Genomic DNA, 16,865 nt, shown 5'->3' with positions numbered 1-16,865 from the left:
CCATGCCATATTCCCCATTCCCTTATCTCAAATAGTGGCAATCTGCAGTTTTCTGGTCTGGGGCTGCCCCCATTCTCCAAGATAGATCATATAGGAGGCTGTAAAACAAATCTCAATGAACATAAAAGAATTTAAATCATACAATGTTCTCTGGTTACAACAGAATTAAATTAAAAATCAAGGAAATCCCCAAATACTTGGAAATTAAACATTAATTTAAATAACCTATGAGTCAAAGAGGAAATCACAGGGCAATTAGAAAGCATTTTGAACTGAATGAAAACAAAAACATGACATATCAAAACTTAGGAAATACTGCTACAACACTACCTAAGAGGGAATTTTATACCTTTGAAGTTTGATAACCAGAAAAGGCCTTGGAACCAATAACCTAAGCTTTCACCTTAATAAAAAAGAAGGGCAAACTAAGTGGTAAGAAGGAAATATTTAAGATTAGAGCAGAACCCAATAAAAGAGACAACAGAAAAACCAAAGAAATAAATCAGTAACACCAAAAAGTGGTTCTTTAAAAACACCTAAAACCTTAGCTAGAATGTACACCAAAAAAAGAGAAGATACAAATTACCAAAATCAGGAATGAAGAGGTCAGGACATCACCAGTACCCTACAGAAATTTAAAGTGTTAGAAGAAAATACTACGAACAACTTGAAGCTTAAATGAAATGGATGAATTTCTAGAAAAACACAAATTACCAAAACTGACTCAAGAAAAAATCTGAAGACCTGAATAGTCTAACAACAAATTTAAAAAGAAATTAATAACCTAAAATTGATGAGGAGAAAATTCACTATATTAAGGCCAGTTTTAACCCTGACGCCAAGGCCAGACACAAGAAAACACAGACCAAACCTTCATGAACATACACACAAAAATCCTTACCAAAACATTTAACAGAACCCAGAAACATAATCCAACACAAACTTACAGTAAAAAATAAGTATCTCAAGACAAGAGAAATAGAAACTTCTCCAACCTGAAAGCAGGCATCTACATCCAACCATACTTAATGCTGACACACTGAACATTCCCCTCTTTTTCCCTCAAAGTTCAGGAACAAGGAAGTGTATGCCAGTTTCCACCATTTTCTATTCAACATTGTACGAAAGGTTCTAACTAGTGCAATAAGGTCAAAGAAAAAAAAATTTACTCAGGTTGAAAAGAAGTACAACTTTTTTAGTAACAGATTACATGACCCAATATATACAAAATCCTAAGAAATACATACAATACACAAAACCCTATGAGAACTAATAAAGGAATTTACCAAAGTCCCAGGAACAAGCTCAATATTAAAAAAAAAAAAAAAACTATTTCTGTAAATTAACAATACCAGAAATTGAAATTTTTAAAATTCCATTCACAATAGTATCAAAAAAGAAAACACTAAAAATAAATTTAAGAAATATAAGATCAGACAAACTTAAAACCAAGATCTATTGTAAGAGACAAAGGCATTAGATAAAGATATAAAGGTCAATTCATCAAAAAAATATATATATAACAATTATAACTACAGATGCACCAAACATCAGAGCCCCAAAATATATGAAGCCAATACTAAAAGAATTGAAGGGTGAAACAGACAACACAATGATAGTTGGAAAATTCAATACAGCACTTTCGATAGTGGAGAGAAGATCCAAAAAAAAAAAGATCAATAAGGAAATTAAGAATATGAACAACACTATAAACCAAACACACATATAAAGACTACCCATTAAAAGCATAATATACCTTCTTCTCCAGTGCATATGGATCACCCTCCAGGACAGGCCATATGCCAGGTGACAAAACAACTCTCAATAAATTTAAAAAGACTAAAATCATACAAAGTATCCTCCTACAACCACAATCGAGTGAAACTAGAAATTAGTAACAAAAGGAAAACTGAAAAACGCGCAACTATGTTGAAATGAACCAATGGGTCAAGGAAAAAAATCAAGAAAGCAATCAGAAAATACAACTTGAAGAGTGTAATCAACTTCACTGAATTGTACCTGAGTAAACTACTGAACTGGTTTATGTTCTACTATGTATATTCTCAAAAACAACAAAAATGAACTAAGAACAACAATCTACCACAAAAAAAATCAGAAAATACACAGACGTTAATGAAAATGAAAGCACAACATACCAAAACTTATGAGATGCAATAAAGGTAGTGCTCAGAAGGAAAGAAAGAAATCAAATCAAGAATCTAATTTTACAACTGGAAGAACTAGAAAAATCAAGCAAACTAAGCCCAGCGCAGGGACCCTGAGTCCAAAGGACAGTCTAGTCTCCTGGCTCTTGTTTCTTGGTGGCATGAGCCCCCATGTCTCTCTGCTGGCTTCTCTTTTTTATATCTCAAAAGAGACTGAGGTAAGACACAACCCCATCTTGTAGATTTGAGTCCTGCTTCGTTAACATAGCTGCCACTGATCCCACCTCATTAACATCACAGAGGTAGAATTTACAACACATAGAAAAATGGCATCCAATGACAAAATGGTGGAAAATCACACAATACTGGGAAACATGGACTAGCCAAGTTGACATACATTTTGGAGGGACACAATTCAATCCATAACACATATAAACACTGACTCAAAAAGAAATAAAAGACATCAACAGACGCATAGCAAGTGAAGAGACTGAATCTAGTCAAAAACCATCCAAAAAGAGAAAAGTCCAGGACCAGATGGCTTCACTGGGCAATTTTACCAAACATTTAAAGACTATAAAAATGCCAATCTTTCTCAAACTCTTCCAAAAACAGAAGAGGGAACATTTCCTAACTCATTCTACGAGGCCAGCAATGCCCTGATTATCAAAGCCAGACAAAGACACCACAAGAAAACTACTATCCCTTATGAATATAGATACAAAAATCTTCAACAGTACTATCAAACTGAATCTAATACCATATTAAAAGGATTAGACACCATAACCAAGTGAGATTTATTCCAGGAATGCAAGGGTGATTCAGCATTAGAAAATCAGTCCTTGAAATACCCCACATTAATAGAACAAATAAAAAGAAACATGATAATCTCAATGGACACAGAAGAGGCATTTAACAAAATCAAACACCCTTTCGTAATAAAAACACTCAGGAAACTAAGAACAGAAGGAAAATTCCTTCATCTAATAAAAGGCATCTATGAAAAATCCACAGCTAACATTCTATTCAACAGAGAAAGACCGAGAGCTTTCCTCTTAAGAACAGGTCATCCAAGCTACAACAATACTGGCCTGGAGCAACAGAGGGAGGAGGAGACCCAAGAATCCAAGAAGGAAACGGTCAGCAGGTCCTGACTACCTCAATGAACTACTTCCTTCCTTTTCCATGAGACCAGAAGAAATGGGTGGTGACTGGCTACAATTACTGAACATTTTGATCAGGGACCCAATAGATGGATCTTGATCAAAAGGAGGAAAACTGTGGAAGAGAACCTCATATTCTTACGGGAAAACCAGATTTACCAGATACACTGCAACTGGAGGAATCCCCAAATCCAATGCCTGGAAACAACTTTTAAACCTGGAAGCAAAATTGTCCTAAAAAGTCATCTTTAAAAGCAGTTCAGCTCAATTAATGATGTTTGCCTTCTGACTGGAAAGGGTGATATTATACTACATACAGAAAATCAGTAAAGTCCACAAGAAAACTTCTAGAGCTAATAGAGAAATTCAGCAAAGTTGCAGGGTACAGGCAACAAACAACATCAGCTGGATTCCTATGAATCAGCAATGAGAAACCTAGAAGACAAATTAGGGGAACAATTCCATTTACGACAGCATCTAAGACAATAAAATACTTAGGAATAAATGTAACCACAGACATGAAGGACTTATACAATGAAAACTATAAAACACTGCTGAAAGAGATTAAAGATGACAAATAAATGGAAAGACATTCCATATGCATAGATTAAAATACTTATATTGTTAAGATGTCAACACTATCCAAAGCAATCTACAGATACAATGCAATCCCGATCAAAATTCCAACAGCTTTCTTTACAGAAATACAAAAACAAATCGCAATCTGGTTTTAAAAACATACTATATATAGGAGGCTGGAAACCCTGGTGGCGTAGTGGTTAAGTGCTACAGCTGCTAACCAAAAGGTCTGCAGTTTGAATGCACCAAGCACTACTTGGAAATTCTATGAGGCAGTTCTACGCCGTCCTATAGGGTCGCTATGAGTTGGAATCGATTCGATGGCAATGAGTTTTTTTTTGTTTCATACAGGAGGCAGGCCAAGATAGCAGAGTAGTCAGACATCTCCTGTGGTCCCTCTTACAACAAAGACCTGGAAAAAACAAATGAATCAATTATATATGACAATCTAGGAGCCGTGAACATCACAGGCAAACTAAAGAATCAAACTGAGCGGCAGGGGGAAGGAGACATAGTTCAGAAGCAGCAAGGAGTTGCCAGACCTGACCTGGTGGGAACCAGCACCGCACAGGCCAGATCCGCTGGCAAAAGCACAGTGACACAAGCAGTAGCATTCGGGATGAGTTTTCCACATAGGGAGAAACCAAGCAGCAAAGAGTCCACTCATGCCTCCGTAATCAGCGAAAAGCAGCATTCTCGCAAAAGATAAATACATGTGTCTAGTCTACCCCATGGACCAAAAACTACCCCTTTTGGAAAAAACTCTCTCCCATTTCCCTGACCCCTCCCTGCTCTGCACTGGGTCCCCAGCCAACTTCAGCAATAGCCACTTTCCCTGGGCCCGAAGTAGGACCTGTCACACACCCTGAGCCATTCTCCTGCCCTTGGGGAAGGAAAAAAAATTAACAAACAGGGAGAAAATAATCTGCCGGCTCCCCTAAGCCGGGAACTCGGCAGAAGCAGCTTCTTTGCCTAGACAGAGGCATAAGGGGTCCACAGACTTTGAATGCCTTTCATCCCTGCATAGACCTGTGTGGGCCCATCTCAACAGCATAGGCCGTCATCATCACAGTACAACAGGGTATATACCTGAAGTCTAACCTCAACTGTTTCAGCTATATGGTGAAGAGGCAGGCTCCTGATGTTTGACACAGCTCTGCCTATTATGCACGGTCCTCATTTACCCACATCGGGGGCCTGAGGATTGGTGGCTCTACCCATGCCACCTAGCCTTCCATGACAGAGGTCCAAGGATAAGTGGTACCTCCCAGTCCTTACAGCCAACAGCACTGGATGCCTATGATCTGGCTGCAAAACCCACCCACCTATGCACTCTAAAGAACAGGGACACGCTTTCCTGTGTGTGATCTTACACACAGAAAACCCTGAAGATCCACAAGAAAACTACGTAATACACATACAAAATACACATACAAAAATCAGTTGGATTCCGCTACACCACCAAAGAGAACATCGAAGAGGAAATCACCAAATTAATACCATTTACAGCAGCCCCCAAAAAGATAAAATACTTAGGAATAAATCTAACCAGACCTATACAAGGAAAACTACAAGAGACCCACATAAGTGGAAAACATACCTTGTTCATGGATAGGAAGACTCAACATTGTAAAAATGTCTTCTACCCAAAGCAATCTATAGATACAATGCAATCCCGATCCAAATTTCAATGGCATTTTTTAATGAAATGGAGAAACAAATCGCCAGCTTCATAAGGAAAGGGAATAGGCCCGAGATAAGTAAAGCATTGCTGAAGAAGAACAAAGTAGGCCTCAAACTACCTGATTTTAGAACTTATTATTGAGAATCCAGACGTAAATTCATCCACTTATGAGCAGCTGATATTTGACAAAGGCCCAAAGTCCATTAATTGGGGAAAAGTCAGTCTCTTTAACAAATGGTGCTGGCATAACTGGATCTCCATCCGCAAAAAAAAAAAAAACATGAAACAAGACCGGTCCTCACACCATGCACAAAAATTAACTCAAAATGGATCTAAGACCCAAACACAAAATCTAAAATGATAAAGAAAAAATACGGACAACACTACGAACCCTAATAAATGACATAAACAGTATACAAAACATTACTAACAATGCACAAACACCAGAAGAGAAACTAGATAACTGGGAGCTCCTAAAAATCAAACACTTAAATGCTCATCCAAAGACTTCACCAAAAAAGTAAAAAGACAATATACAGACTGGGAAAAAAATTTTGGCTACGACAAATCTGATCAGTATCTAATCTCTAAAATCTACAAGATACTGCAAAACCTCAACGACAAAAAGACAAATAACCCAGCTAAAAAATCGGCAAAGGATATGAACAGGCACTTCTCCAACGACAACATTCAGGAGGCTAAGGGATACATGACGAAATGCTCACCATCATTACCCGTTAGAGAAATGCAAATTGAAACTACAATGAGATACCATCTCACCCCAACAAGGATAGCATTAATCCAAAAGACACAAAACAATAAATGTTAAGTTGTGGAGAGACTGAACACTTACACACTGCTGGTGGGACTGTAGAATGGTACAACCACTTTAGAAATCGATTTGGCACTTCCTTAAAAAGCTAGAAACAGAACTACCATATGATCCAGCAATCCCACTCCTTGGAATATATCCTAGAAAAATAAGAGCTCTCACATAAATAGATATCTGCACATCCATGTTCACTGCAGCACTGTTTACAATAACAAAAAGATGTAAATAACCAAGGTGCCCATCAACGGAAGAATAAAGAAATTGTTACACTCACACAACGGAACACTACGCAATGATGAAGAACAACGATGAATCCATGAAATGTCTCATAACATGGATGAATCTGGAAGGCATTATGCTGAGTGAAATCAGCCACAAATGGACAAATATTGTATGAGACCACTATTACAAGAACTCAAGAAAAGGTTTATACACAGAAGAAAACATTATTTGATGGTTATGAGGGTGGGGAAGGAGAGAGATGGGTATTCACTAACTAGGTGGTAGACAAGAATTATTTTAGGTGAACGGAAGGACAACACACAATACAGCGGAAGTCAGCACAACTGTACTAAACCAAAAGCTAAGAAGTTTCCTGAATACAACCAAACACTTTGAGGGACAGAGTAGCAGGGCAGGGGACCATGGTTTCAGGGCATATCTAGATCAACTGGCATAAAAAAGTGTATTAAGAAAACGTTCTGCATCCTACTTTGGTGAGTGGCGTGTGGGGTCTTAAAAGCTAGCTAGCAGCCATCTAAGATGCATCAATTGGTCTCAACCCACCTGGAGCAAAGGAGAATGAAGAACAACAAGGACACAAGGAAAATATGAGCCCAAGAGACAGAAAGGGCCACATAAACTAGATACTCCATCAGCCTGAGACCCCAAAAACTAGATGGTACCTGGCTACCACTAATGACTTCCCTGACAGGGAACACAACAGAGAATCTCTGATGGAGCAGGAGAAAAGTGGGATGCGGAACTCAAATTCATGTAAAAAGATCACACTTAATGGTCTGACTGAGACTGGAGGGACCCCAGAGGACATGGCCCCTGGACTCTCTCTGTTAGCCCAAAACTAAAACCAATCCCGAAGCCAACTCTTCAGAGAAAGATTAGACGGGACTATAAGACATAAAATGATACTGATGGGGAGCGTGCTTCTTAGCTCAAGTAGACACATGAGACTATGTGGGCAGCTCCTATCCGGAGACAAAATGAGAAGGCAGAGGGGGACAGGAGCTGGCTGAACGGACATGGGAAATACAGGGTGGAGAGGAGAAGTATGCTGTCACAATACAGGCAAAGCAACTAGGGTCACATAACAATCTGCGTATGTTTTTGTATGAGAAACTGACTTGAATTGTAAACTTTCACTTAAAGCACAATAAAAAAATTAAAAACAGACTACACAGCTACAGTAATCAAAACAGCCTGGTACTGATGTAACAACAGACACACAGGCCAATGGAACAGAACTGAGAGTCCAGAAATAAACCTACATGTCTACGATCAACTGATTTTTTTTTTTTTTAAGTACACATTGTTTTATGACCTTGGTTAACAACCCCACAACATGTCAACACTTTCCCTTCTAGAGCTTGGGTTCCCTATTACCACCTTTCCTGTCCCCTCCTGCCTTTTAGTCCTTCCTTGCCCCGGGGATGGTGTGCCCCTTTAGTATGGCTTTGTTTTATGGGCCTGTCTAATCTTTGGCTTTAGGATGAACCTCAGGAGTGATTTCACTACCAAGTTAAAAAGGTTTCCAGGGACCATACTGTCAGGGATTCTCCAGTCTCTGTCACGCCAGTAAGTCTGTTCTTTTTTTGTACAGTCAACTGATTTTTGACAAGAGCGCTATGTCCATTCGATGGGGGAAAGGAAGAGTCTCTTTAATAAATGGTGCTGGGAAAATTAGATTTCCGCAAGTAGAAAAATGAAACAGGATCCATGCCTCACACCATATATAAAAACAAATTCAAAATGGATTAAGGACCTAAATGTGCAAACTAAAACCATAAAATTCTTAGAAGAACAAGCAGAGGTAATGCTGTCAGGCCTACCTTTCAACTATGGGTTATCTAATATTATAACAAAAGCACAAACAGTAAAAGACAAAATAGATAAATGGGACCTCATAAAATTAAAAACTTTTGTTCATCAAAAGACCTTACCAAAAAAGTGAAAAGACAAGATACCGACTGGGAGAATATTTTCAGAAACCATGTATCCAACAAAAATCTAATAACTTATATATATATGAAACTTTGACAACAAAAAAAAACCTAATCATAAAATGTTCAAAACCCATTACCGTCAAGTTGATTCCGAGTCAGTGACCCTATAGTTAAAGTGGGCAAAGGACTTCAATAAATGTCACCAAAGAAGATATCCAAATGGCCACCAAACACATGAAAAGATGCTCAACATCATTAGCCACTACAGAGATGCAAATGAAAACCACAATGAGATACCACTTCACTACAATGGCTAAGATAAATAACAAAGGTTGGTGAGGATGTGGAGAAATTGGAACCCTTATTCACGGCTGGTGGGAATGCAAAATGGTACAGCAGAAATCAGTGTGGTGGTTCCTTAAAAAAAAAAACGAACTACCATATGACCAAGCAATCCCACTCCCAGATATATATCCAAAAGACTAAAACAGAGACTTTTACTCCAATGTTCACTGCAGCACCATTCACAATAGCTAAAAAGTAAAAACAACCTAAATGTTCATCAACAGATGAATGGATAATCAAAATGTGGTACATACATACAATGGGATACTACTTGGCCAGTAGGAGAAATGAAGTCTTGATACATGCTACAGTGCTGACAGAGCTTGAAGACATTATGCTGAGCAAGATAAGCCAATCACAAAAGGACAAGTATTGTATGACCTCACGCATAGCACCTGGGGTGTTAAAAGCTTGCAAGCAGCCATCCAAGCCACAATTGGTCGCTATTCACCTGGAACAACAGAGGAAGAAGAGTCAGCAGCAGGAGGAGGATACAGATTGTATGGCTAATTGCCTCCATGAACAACTGCTTCCTCTGCTATGAGACCAAAGCTGGATGGTGCCCAGCTACCATTACTGAACATCTTGATTAAAGATTCTATAAAAGAATCCCAACCAAAAAGGGAGAAATACAAAACAGAATTTCAAATTCTCATGGACTCCAGACTTCCTGGAGCCATAGAACGTAGACGAACCCCTGAAGTCCTAAAGACAAACAATAGTTTAGCTTAACTAGTAAAAAATGTCTGCTTTGAGCATTATGCTCTTTTAAGAACTATCTACATGGCATCAAATGGACAACAGCAACTCGATAGATTAGATAGGATACCTTAGAGGGCAGTGAGTTTATATTAATGGCAGAAGAATGACTCAGAAAAAGAGGGTAAGAATGACTGCACAACTTGAAGAATGTAATCAATGTCACTAAATTGTACACATAGAAACTGTTGAACTGGTGTATGTTTTATTGTGCATATTCTCAACAGCAATAATTTTTTTTAACCTGCAAAAAAAAATATGGCAAAGTAAAGAATAAACTAGTGACTATAAAACAGCAAAAAAAAAAAAAAAAAAAAGAATGTTTGCCTTGAGCATTGCTTTTTTAAAGAATTACCTACATGAAATCACAGAGGAGCCCTGGGGGCGTGGCAGTTAAGCGCACATATGCTAACTGAAAGGTCAGTGATTCAAACTCACCAGCTGCTCTGCAGCAGCAAAGTGTGGCAATCTGCTTCTATAAAGATCACAGCCTTGGAGACCATATGGGGCAGTTCTACCCTGTCCCACAGGGTCACTACGAGTCGGAATCAACGCAATGGCAATAGGTTTGTATGAGATCAAATTGACAACAGTAACTTTGAAGGACAGACGAGAACTTTAAGGGGCAGAAAGTAATGGTCAAGAAACAATATGGGCAGAGATAGCAGAATCGTGACTCAATGTGAATGTCACATGTACAGTTAGTTCATTTGACAAAATTTGTCAATGAACTGTACATGATTAAAAAAAACATGATATTCAAAATTGTACTGCAAGTTCTAGCCAGAGTAAGAAAAAAATAAAAATACCTAAATCGAGAAGGAAGAAGTAAAACTAACCCTATTGGCAAATGACATGATTCTGTATACAGAAAATCTCAAAGAATCTACAAAAAAGCTATGAGAGCTAATAAAGTAATTCAGCAAAGTTGCAGGGTACGACGTCAAAAAACAAAAATCAACTGTGTTTCTCCACACCAGCAATGAGCAATCTGAAAAGTAAATTAAGAAAACAATCCCCTTTACAGTAGCGGCTAAAAGAATAAGATCCCTAGAAATAAATTCAACCAGGGAGGTGAAAGACACGTATTCTGAAAACTATAAAACTCCACTGAAAGAGATTAAAGAAAATCTAAATAAATGAAAGGATATTCCATATTCATGGACTGGAAGACATAATACAGTAGTCCCCAACTTATGACATATTCAAGTTACAACAAACCGCACTTGTGATGGTGCTTTTTTGTTTTCTTTCTGGTACATCTTATTGTTAAAAATACATACTACATACAACGTTGCACTGTATAATTTGCTGATGTTATCCTTCCAAGATGTTCATGTTGAAAGATCAGATTTGTAAAGATACTGATAATAAAAGGCACTAATAACTGAAAAACAAAGATTCAACTTAAAGAAATATTCCACTTACATCAGAACCAACTTTTATCAACACTATACAAAGGGATTCTACAGATTCAATGGAATACCTGTAAGAACTCCAGCAGCTTTCTTGCAGACACGAAAAGTCAATCCTCAAATTTATGAGACTGCCCCCCACAAAAAGAATTAAACCAGTGGCCATCAAGTTAATTCTGACTGATGACACCCCCTATGTGTGGCAGAATAGAACTGTGCTCCATAGGGTTTTCGATGGCTGCGATCTTTTGGAAGTAGATCACCAGGCCTTACTTTTGAGGCAGCTTTGGGGGGATTCAAACTGCCAACCTTTCAGTCAAAAGCCAAGCACTTAATCGTTGCTCTATCCAGAGACTCTACGGAACTGAAAACCAAAAACCAAAACAAACCTGTGGCCGATCACTCAATTCTGACTGAAAGCGACCCTACAGTACAGGAGAGAACTGCCCCATAAGGTTTCTAAGGCTGTCATCTTTATGGAAGCAGACTGCAACATCTTTCTCCACAGGAACAGCTGGTGCATTCAAACTGCCGACCTTTTGGTTAGCAGCTGAGCACTTAACTACTGCACCACCAGGGCTCCTTATGGAACTGAAAGGGCCCCCAAATAACCAAAACAACCTTGAAAAAGTAGTACAAAATAGGAGGGCTCATAAGCACTCCATATACAAAACATCCTATAAAGCTACAGTACTCAAAACAGTCTGGTACAGGTGTAACAACTGAGAGTCCACAACTGAACCCATACATCTATGTTTAACTGGTTTTCAACAAGAATACCAAGTCATTCAACGGGAAAAGAATGGTCTATTCAATAAATGGTGCTATGTATCCCAATATTACTGGCACTAATCAAAAAAGTAGAAAATAACAAATATTGGCAAGGTTGGGGAGAGACTGGAACTTTTATACACTTCTAAGGGATGTCCCCCACGTGTCTGTCAGTTTATAGTACTGTGGGGGCTTGTGCGTTGCTGTGATGCTGGAAGCTATGCAGGGTCACCCATGGAGGACAGACAAGCTTCAGCTGAGCTTCCAGACTAAGACTGACTAGGAACAAAGACCCAGCAGTCTACTTCTGAAAAGCACTAGCCAGTGAAAACCTTATGAATAGCAGCTGAACACTGTCTGATACAGTGCTGGAAAATGAGCCCCCCGGGTTGGAAGGCGCTCAAAAAGATGCCTCGGAAAAGCTGCCGCCTCAAAGTAGAGTCAACCTTAATGACATGCATGGAGTAAAGCTTTTAAGACCTTCATTTGATGATGTGGCACGACTCAAAACGAGAACGAACAGCTGCAAACATCCATTAATAATCGGAACCTGGAATGTACAAAGAATGAATCTAGGAAAATTGGAAATCATCAAAAATGAAATGGAACACATAAACATCGATATCCTAGGCATTAGTGAGTGGAAATGAACTGGTATTGGCCATTTTGAATCGGACAACCATATAGTCTACTATGTTGGAAATGACAACTTGAAGAGGAATGGTGTTGCATTCATCGTCAAAAAGAATGTTTCAAGATCTATCCTGAAGTACAACGCTGTCAGTGATAGGATAATATCCATATGCCTACAAGGAAGACCAGTTAATATGACTAATATTCAAATTTATGCACCAACCACTAGGGCCAAAGAACTGAAGACTTTATCAGCTACCGCAGTCTGAAACTGATCGAACATGCAATCAAGATGCATTGATAATTACTGGTGACTGGAATGCGAAAATTGGAAACAAAGAAGAAGGATCAGTAGTTGGAAAGTATGGCCTTGGTAACAGAAACAATGCCGGAGATCAAATGACACAATTTTGCAAGACCAACAATGTCTTCATTGCAAATACCTTCTTTCACCAACATAAACGGCGACTATACACACGGACCTCGCCAGATTGAACACAGATCAAATTGACTATATCTGTGGAAAAAGACGATGGGAAAGCACAATATCATCAGTCAGAACAAGGCCAGGGGCCAACTGTGGAACAGACCATCAACTGCTCATATGCAAGTTCAAGCTGAAACAAGAGAATCAGAACAAGTCCACGAGAGCCAAAATATAACCTTGAGTATATCCCACCTGAATTTAGAGACCATCTCAAGAATAGATTTAACACATTGAACACTAGTGGCCAAAGACCAGACAAGTTGTGGAATGACATCAAGGACATTATCCATGAAGAAAGCGAGAGGTCACTGAAAAGACAGGAAAGAAAGAAAAGACCAAGATGGATGTCAGAGGAGACTCTGGAAACTTGCTCTCGAACATGAAGCAGCTAAAGCCCAAGGAAGAATTGAGGAAGTAAAAGAACTGAACAGAAGATTTCAAAGGGCGTCTCGAGAAGACAAAGTAAAGTATTATAATGACATGTGCAAAGAGCTGGAGATGGAAAACCAAGAGGGAAGAACATCCTTGGTGTTTCTCAAGCTGAAAGAACTGAAGAAAAAATTCAAGCCTCGAGTTGCAACAGTGAAGGATTCCATGGGGAAAATATTAAACAACACAGGAAGCATCAAAAGAAGATGGAAGGAATACACAGAGTCGTTACACCAAAAAGAATTAGTCGATATTCAGCCATTTCAAGAGGTGGCATATGATCAGGAACCCATGGTACTGAAGGAAGAAGTCTAAGCTGCTCTGAAGGCACTGGCCAAAAACAAGGCTCCAGGAATTGATGGAATATCAACTGAGATGTTTCAACAAACAGATGCAGCGCTGGAGGTACTCACTCACCTATGCCAAGAAATACGGAAGACAGCTTCCTGGCCAACTGACTGGAAAAGATCCGTATTTATGCCTATTCCCAAGAACGGTGATCCAACCGAATGTGGAAATTACAGAACAATATCATTAATATCACATGCAAGCAAAATTTTGCTGAAGATCATTCAAAAACGGCTGCAGCAGTATATCGACAGGGAACTGCCAGATATTCAGGCCAGTTTCAGAAGAGGACGTGGAACCAGGGATATCATTGCTGATGTCAGATGGATCCTGGCTGAAAGCAGAGAACGCCAGAATGACGTTTACCTGTGTTTTATCGACTATGCAAAGGCATTCGACTGTGTGGATCATAACGAATTACGGATAACACTGCGAAGAATGGGAATTCCAGAACACTTAATTGTGCTCATGAGGAACCTTTACATAGATCAAGAGGCAGTTGTTCAGACAGAACAAGGGGATATTGATTGGTTTAAAGCCAGGAAAGGTGTGCGTCAGGGTTGTATCCTTTCACCATACCTATTCAATCTGTATGCTCAGCAAATAATCCGAGAAGCTGGACTATACAAAGGAGAACGGTGCATTAGGATTGGAGGAAGACTCATTAACAACCAGTGTTATGCAGATGGCACAACCTTGCTTGCTGAAAGTGAAGAGGACTTGAAGCACTTACTGATGAAGATCAAAGACCACAGCCTTCAGTATGGATTGCGCCTCAACATAAAGAAAATAAAAATCCTCATAACTGGACCAATGAGCAGCATCATGATAAACGGAAAAAAGGCTGAAGTTGTCAAGGATTTCATTTTACTTGGATCCACAAACAACAGCCAAGGAAGCAGCAGTCAAGAAATCAAAAGACGCATTGCATTGGGTAAATCTGCTGCAAAGGAATGCCCTCTTGGTGAATGCCCTCCTTAAAGTTTTGAAGAGCAAAGATGTCACCTTGAAGACTAAGGTGTGCCTGATCCAAGCCATGGTATTTTCAATAGCATCATATGCATGTGAAAGCTGGACAATGAATAAGGAAGACTGAAGAAGAACTGACGCCTCTGAATTGTGGTGTTGGCAAAGAATACTGAATAAACCATGGACTGCCAAAAGATCAAATAAATCTGTCTTAGAAGTACAACCAGAATGCTCCATAGATGCCAAGGGTGGCGAGACTGCATCTTACATACTTTGGACATGTTGTCAGGAGGGATCAGTCCCTGGAGAAGGACATCATGCTTGGAAGAGTACAGGGTAAGCGGAAAAGAAGAAGACCCTCAACGAGGTGGATTGACACAGTGGCTACAACAATGAGCTCAAGCATAACAACAATTGTGAGGATAGCTCAGGACCAGGCACTGTTTCTTTCTGTTGCGCACAGGGTCGCTATGAGTTGGAACCGACTCGACGGCACCTAACGACAACAGAGGGAATGTAAAACGGTACAACCACTATGGAAAATGATATGGTGCTTCCTCAAAAAGCTAGAAACAAATACCTTATGATCCAGCAATTCCACTCGTAGGTATACACCCTAATAAAAGCCGTGACACAGACAGACATACGCACACACATGTTCACTGCAGTATTACTTACAACAGCAAAAAGGTGGAAAAACGTAAGTGCGCATCAACAGACGAGTGGATTAACGAACTGTGGTACATACATGGAACACTTCTCAATGATAAATAATAACCATCTGTGAAACATCTCACAGCATGGATGAATTTGGAGGACACCATGCTGAATGAAATAAGTCAATCACAAAAAGACAAATATTGTTTGAGATTGCTTATATAAAATAACAACAGAAGGTTTACACACAGAAAAAAGAAAAAACATTCTTTGATGGTTACCAGGAATAGGAGGGGAAGGGAGGGAAAATTACCAAATAGATAAAACCAAGTGGGGGGAAAAAAAAAAAACCACTGCCGTCGAGTCAATTCCAACTTATAGCAACCCTACAGGACAGGGTAGAACTGCCCCACAGAGTTGCCATGGAGTGGCTGGTGATTCTAATAGATAAAAGACATGTGTAAATACTGGTACAAAGAAAGACAATACACGATATGAAAAAAGTCAGCACAACACGACCAAGGCAAGAGAGCACACTGAGAGGAATGCAGGAATAAAGGGCAACTATGAAAACCCTGGTGGCATAGTGGTTAAGTGCTATCTATGGCTGCGAGCCAAAAGGTTGGCAGTTGGAATCCACTAAGTGCTCTTCGGAAACTCTATGGGCAGTCCTACTCTGTCCTATAGGGTCACTATGAGTCGGAATCGACTCAACAGCAATGGTTTTGGTTTTTGTTTTTTTTATGGTAACTACAGGGGCCCTGGTGGCACAGTAGTCAAACATTTAGCTGCTAACCAAAAGGCTGACGTTCAAATGACCATCCTGCAACAACAGCATTAACAAAGAATAACGTACGAATGGATACACAGATAGATATGCCAAGAGGTGTAGGGGGGTGCAAAGAAGCATACCCATCAACAGATACAGGTTTGCTGGCAGGTACTTCTAAATACATGACTGTAAGTGCACCCAATCATACAGACAAGAGAACACACAAGTGGCACAGTCAGGGAAACCTCTCAGACATAACAGAACACCTCAGAGAATAAAGTTCCTAGGCTCAAAGGCAAAGGACTCAGGGGTTACCTAGGTCACTTGGCACAACACAGTTCATAAAGACAATGTTCGACATCCTACTTTGATGAGTAGCACCTGGGGTCTTAAAAGTTTGCGAGTGGCCATCTAAGATACTATTGTTCTCTTCCAGTCTGGAGCAAAGGAGAGTGAAAAAAAAACAAAAAGACTCAAGGGAGCAATTAGTCCACAGGACCCAAGACCAGAGGAACTAGACGGCGCCCAGCTACCACTACTGATCGCTCTGACTGGGATCAAAACAAAGACTCCCACACGGAGCAGGAGAAAAATGTGTTTAACAAAAAATCAAATTTACAAAAAACACCAGGCTTACTGGTCTGACAAAGACTGGAGGAACCCCAGAAACTACGGCC

At 39.5% G+C, this 16,865-nt stretch overlaps 1 protein-coding gene across 1 annotated transcript in view; it reads right to left on the bottom strand.

Annotated features, from left to right (window-relative positions):
* Window positions 1–16,865, bottom strand: part of MSL2 (MSL complex subunit 2) — a 45,229-nt gene that overhangs the window by 4,687 nt on the left and 23,677 nt on the right. The gene's annotated exons all lie outside the window — the stretch shown is intronic.

The sequence above is a fragment of the Elephas maximus genome, chromosome 26 (genome assembly GCF_024166365.1).
Source record: "Elephas maximus indicus isolate mEleMax1 chromosome 26, mEleMax1 primary haplotype, whole genome shotgun sequence".
Classification (NCBI taxonomy): Eukaryota; Metazoa; Chordata; class Mammalia; order Proboscidea; family Elephantidae; genus Elephas; species Elephas maximus.
Note: the sequence above shows the minus strand (reverse complement) of the source record. Positions and strands in the feature narration are given on the sequence as shown.